This window comes from Atractosteus spatula, chromosome 27 (genome assembly GCF_055471065.1).
Source record: "Atractosteus spatula isolate fAtrSpa1 chromosome 27, fAtrSpa1.hap1, whole genome shotgun sequence".
Classification (NCBI taxonomy): Eukaryota; Metazoa; Chordata; class Actinopteri; order Semionotiformes; family Lepisosteidae; genus Atractosteus; species Atractosteus spatula.
This window is the reverse complement of record NC_142732.1, coordinates 13,214,591-13,219,822: the sequence shown is the minus strand read 5'-3', so window position 1 is coordinate 13,219,822 and position 5,232 is coordinate 13,214,591. Positions and strand designations below refer to the sequence as shown.

The 5,232-nt window shown below is 41.3% G+C and overlaps 1 non-coding gene across 1 annotated transcript; it reads left to right on the top strand.

Moving 5' to 3' along the window:
* Window positions 1-4,833: 4,833 nt before the first annotated feature.
* LOC148814450 (U4 spliceosomal RNA) lies at window positions 4,834-4,975 on the top strand. The gene has a single exon (XR_016086152.1). It is a non-coding gene; the product is annotated as a U4 spliceosomal RNA (small nuclear RNA).
* Window positions 4,976-5,232: the final 257 nt, after the last annotated feature.

The window sequence follows — 5,232 nt, the reverse complement described above, 5'->3', positions numbered from 1 at the left end:
CCATTATAATAATTCAATATTGCCTAGTATACAAATATTATACAACGTTTTGCAACTATAGCTAACATGAGACATGCACCGTGATGTTGTAATTTTCTCACAATAAGCCAGATATACATACCGCTGAAATTCGTGGAGTCCTCGTCTTCATTTATCAAATCGAACAGTGTTAAGTCTATAAATAGACTATCTTCAGACTGTTGTAATTGATCGGTGTGATCCATTCTGACGAGTTAGTCGATAACGCGAGACTGTAAGAATTGGAATCCATCGAAAACTTCGCCTGTTACACCGCTGGTACTTATACCCCAAACCGATAAACATTCTCTTCTAAGAAACACACAAGGCCCCCCCATAAAACCATTAATCTTAGGTATCATTGGATGTGCACGTACTGGTCTGTAGAAATTATTTTAAGAAACATTTTAGAAAACGTTTTACACCGTTATAATGTTAAAATCTATATTATTTTAAGACATACAACAGTGTCTAAATTTCATATCGGTTAAAACGTGGTGAAAATGTGCCTCGGTGTCTGTGTTTGATTCACCAACAGACCACTAAGAATATTATTAAGCAAAATGTTTTTTATTAACGGTAACGCTATAAGAAAATGTATCTATTCTTTATAGCGACGTGTTCACAAACCAAACTTGACGTTTTGAGGTTTTATTTTTTTGGGATGCGATGTTAAGAACATTTTTGCGTGAAATACATGTGGTGATTGTAAATTAGAAAACTTTACATGAATATAAAATGTATATACAAAACAGCCTTTAGAACAAATGAAAAACTATAACTCCTATATCCGTCCGTTTATTGTCACTGTTAATTGTACCCGCTTAAAATTTAAAAATTTTATAAACTTTCACGCTGAGGTCAATTTTAACCCCCCACCCCCACTCTGCATTCCAGAGCCTTTAACTACCGTGACGCCGACCCCCCACCAAAAATATCTCTAATACGTGATTTTAAAACTTTAAGATCAATCCGTTAAAGTATAAAGAACAACACCCCATCATTTGTTGCCTGTTAATACCTTAAAGACTTTTACGCTTGCGGTGTGTGGAAATTTATTTCAAACTTTCAAAAAGAGCTGTCGCGAATGTGTTATTAAAAATAAGTTGTGTCTTATTACATTATTTTAAAAACTTTAAGACCAACCCCGCGTGTTTAAAATTTCTTTTCTGGGCAAACACATCATTTGTGTTTGTGTTGTGTGTTAATACTTTTAAAGTTTAAAACTTATAAACTGATAAGTGAATATAGATCGTTATTATGTTAAAATCTATATTATTTTAAGACATATAACGGTGTCTAAATTTCATAGTGGTTAAAACGTGGTGAAAATGTGCCTCGGTGTCTGTGTTTGATTCACCACCAGACCACTAAGAATATTATTAAGCAAAATGTTTTTATTAACGGTATAGCTATAAGAAAATGTATCTATTCTTTATAGCGACGTGTTCACAAACCAAGCTTGACGTTTTGAGGTTTTATTTTTTCGCGATGCGATGTTAAGAACATTTTTGCGTGAAATACATGTGGTGATTATAAATTAGAAAACTTTACCTGAATATAAAATGTATATACAAAACAGCATTTAAAACAAATGAAAAACTATAACTCCTATATCCATCCGTTTATTGTCACTGTTAATTGTACCCGCTTAAAATTTAAAAATGTTATAAACTTTCCCTGAGGTCAATTTTAGCCCCCCTCCCCCCCACTCTGCATTCCAGAGCTTTTAACTACCGTGACGCTGACCCCCCCCGCACCCGCACCACCGCACGTCTCCAAAATATCTCTAATACGTGATTTTAAAACTTTAAGATCAATCCGTTAAAGTATAAAGAACAACACCCATCATTTGTTGCCTGTTAATACCTTAAAGACTTTTACGCTTGCGGTGTGTGGAAATTTATTTCAAACTTTCGAAAAAAGCTGTCGCGAATGTGTTATTAAAAATAAGCTGTGTCTTATTACATTATTTTAAAAACTTTAAGACCAACCCCGCGTGTTCAAAATTTCTTGTCTGGTCAAACACATCATTTGTGTTTGTGTTGTGTGTTAATACTTTTAAAGTTTAAAACTTATAAACTGATAAGTGAATACTTTTCGCAGCGTGCCCCTGGAGCTGTCAGACACCGCCCGTTGTTGGGAGCTGCGAAGATGGCTTCTTTGTGTGGAGAAACACCGGGGTCCGCTGCTCTACAAAGTGAAGAGGTAGGTGGCTAAAATATTTTTTCTGATCGTGGAATTGTTGTATCGGCGCTTAGTGTATGTCATTTTAATACTTGGTCTTCTTTTTAGCAAAAACCCGACCCCGCCCTCTGTGACGTGTGACAGCGGCGGGCGTGTGAGTTCAGATGGGGTACCAGATATTGAAGAACTGCCGGGTGTTAGCGATAATACCTCGCTACAAATGGTAAATATTAACGAAAAACTTTAGCTCAAAAGTGCGTTAAATGCTCGATATTTTAGGTACAAAGCATTTCTATTTTGTTAAGCCTTCCTTTTCTTTTTCCTTTAATAGAATAAAGAGGAGGTCGACGGGTCAATCTTCAGACTACCAGCACAACTGAATGTTTCGTGTCTATGCTTGTGTGTTCGACCAAATGTTAATAAAGCTTATGCCCAACCAGGTTTAGCTAACGATGTCCCTAATGAGCCCGATGTTGTGGCCCAGATTGTGAAAGCAGTAGTTTATTGCATCTTCAAACACTGTTTAAAGGGGGTTCTGGTTGATGACTGCCCGGCCTGTTTGATTGACCATCCCGGTCAGCGGGGTCACACACCTGTCTGTCGGGTACACAGATGGGTTTGAAGATGTGACGGTTGCCGCTTTAGAAATTTATAAGTCTCTCAGTTTAGCCCGAATTTTATCGGCTGTTCTGTACACCACCAGGTGTCTGGGTTCGTACACCATTACAAATGACACTGAGCGGTTGCTGAAAAACATAATTGACGACCACTCCCCATACGCGCATGTACACACCATACTTGAACATCTGGATGAAAAATTAGTAGACGTGACTTTTGATGCGCTGCAAAAGAAACACTATTCTTATTTTTACAGACGCAAAAAAAAAGATCTATGTAAAATGTGAATATAGCTTTCACTCTGTTTTACAGACCCGGGTGTGCCATCGTCCGAAGAATGAAGAATTTCGAATGTATACATCTGAATTCTTACTAAGAGTGCTTTACACACTTCTCTCTATAAAGCTTGATATGCAAAACAAAGAGTCGAATGCTAATGTCCTTAAATTTGTTAAAGAGATAGATGTGTATGTCAAGAACTTGAATGAAATTATTGCGGATCTGATGTTTTCAGATCAGAAACAGAAGCCTGGGGGGTTCTACAGTGTGTATTCCAAAATACAGTGTGTTTTGCACAGAACCTGTGGTAACACCATCCCGCTGATTACGCAGGCAAATTTTTTTGCTCTGTTAGATCGGATCGCCCAGTGTGGTTCGCATGGCTTTAGACATGGGGAGCGGAAGGGGGTTATGAATGCTTTTTCAGATGCCTCAAAGTTTCTCAGCAATGTTGGGGTGGTGGTTACGCGTACTGAACTAATTTTCCGCACCAACATTTAATTGTTGAATGCAAACAGGAGCCGGTAACGCATTTGTACTGCAATGTTTCTGTGTTTGAAACCCACTGTTGAAATAAAGCGGTTCACATTTCACATACTTGCAAACAGGAGTCTGTAACTTGTGTAAAAAGTGTACTGCGCTGTTTCTGTGTTTGAAAACCCACTGTTGAAATAAAGCGGTTCACATTTCACATGGTGTTTGTCCTGCGAGTTATTTCCGTGAGACTTTACGCAGTCAGTGTGTGTGTGTGTGCTTACAAAATACCCTGATGCTTCTGAGACACGGCTTGTGCAGCGTATAAGCACCCCGGCCACCCGACCGCAGCTGGTGCCGCTCACACCCCGGGATCTCGCGGCCATCACCAGACTCCCCACGCCGCCGTAACTACCCGATTCCCTAGGGTTATAATAGAGCGCACTCAACCCCGCTGCAGACATGGTCCCCTTCCAAACCAATACACACTTTCACACACCTAAAGCGAGGGATGCGCCGCCTTGGGGCTTTTGGACCCTGAGGCTCCGGACCGACCGGCCGGGGGGGGGAGGGCGGGAGTTCTGACCCTTAACGACACACCATTGGCTCCTGAGGGGGCGTGACATGCACACATAACAACACGCCATTGGCTGGCAAGGGGGCGGGACATCCACCCACAGCGGACTCCCATTGGCTGGAAAAAGGGTGCGTGGTACTTGTCAAAAGTTTGACAAAAAATGTCGCTTTATACTACTACTACTGTTTCCTCCAGCGGTATAGTATTGCAGTGAGACAGCACGATGCCTGCAAGACTATGTCACGCTAAACGCCACAGATTGTGTTTGTCCGTTCGTGTCAGTCGTCCTGCAGCTACGGGGAGTGGGACACAAACATGCTGCAATGCATTCAGGAGGTTAGGATTTGTTTGTGCAACATCTGAGAAGAGTACTTGTAGCTTGAATGTGAACTGTACGTGCCCGCCCCCTTTCCTCTGTAGTGCATGAGTTCCTCCCGGCATGCCCTTCGTCATTGTTCTGTCATCTTGTATTTAAAGGGTTGTATTTCTGCTGCTGAAAATAAGCAACGGTTTTCTCACAACGCCCTTTGTTCCCTACGGAGACCTTGTCTGTCATGAAATTCTTCAAAACCTCAAGCTATAAGAAGAAGACGACAAATATGAAGCGTTACAGCAACGACATGCCATGAGACGATTGATAACGATTTCCATAGGATCCCCGCGGTTCCCTGGCAACCGTCAGCTTTGCGCAGTGGCAGTACCGTAGCATGTGAGGTTTAGCCGAGGCGTGATTATTGTTAGTTGAAAACTTTTCCCAATACCCCGCTTCCGCCGGTTTGCAATACAATCGGCGAAAGCAATTTTTGACAGTCTCGTCAGAGACTGAGCAAGGTGTTTAAAGACAGATTTTGTCATGGTGACATCATGGTAGAAAGAAACGAACTTGTTTCTTCTCAACAGAAACGCTCTTTAGCTGTTTCAGCGTTATGCAGGGAACAGCGTCTGTCGAGATTACTTTTGAGACAGCGCGAAACGCCGTGTGTCGTCAGTTTGATTTCATATTGCTCGTAGCGACGCCCGGCTTTTGTCTGTCAAACGTTAGGTTGGGCTTCTTCATGCTGCATCGTCGGCATGAGTGG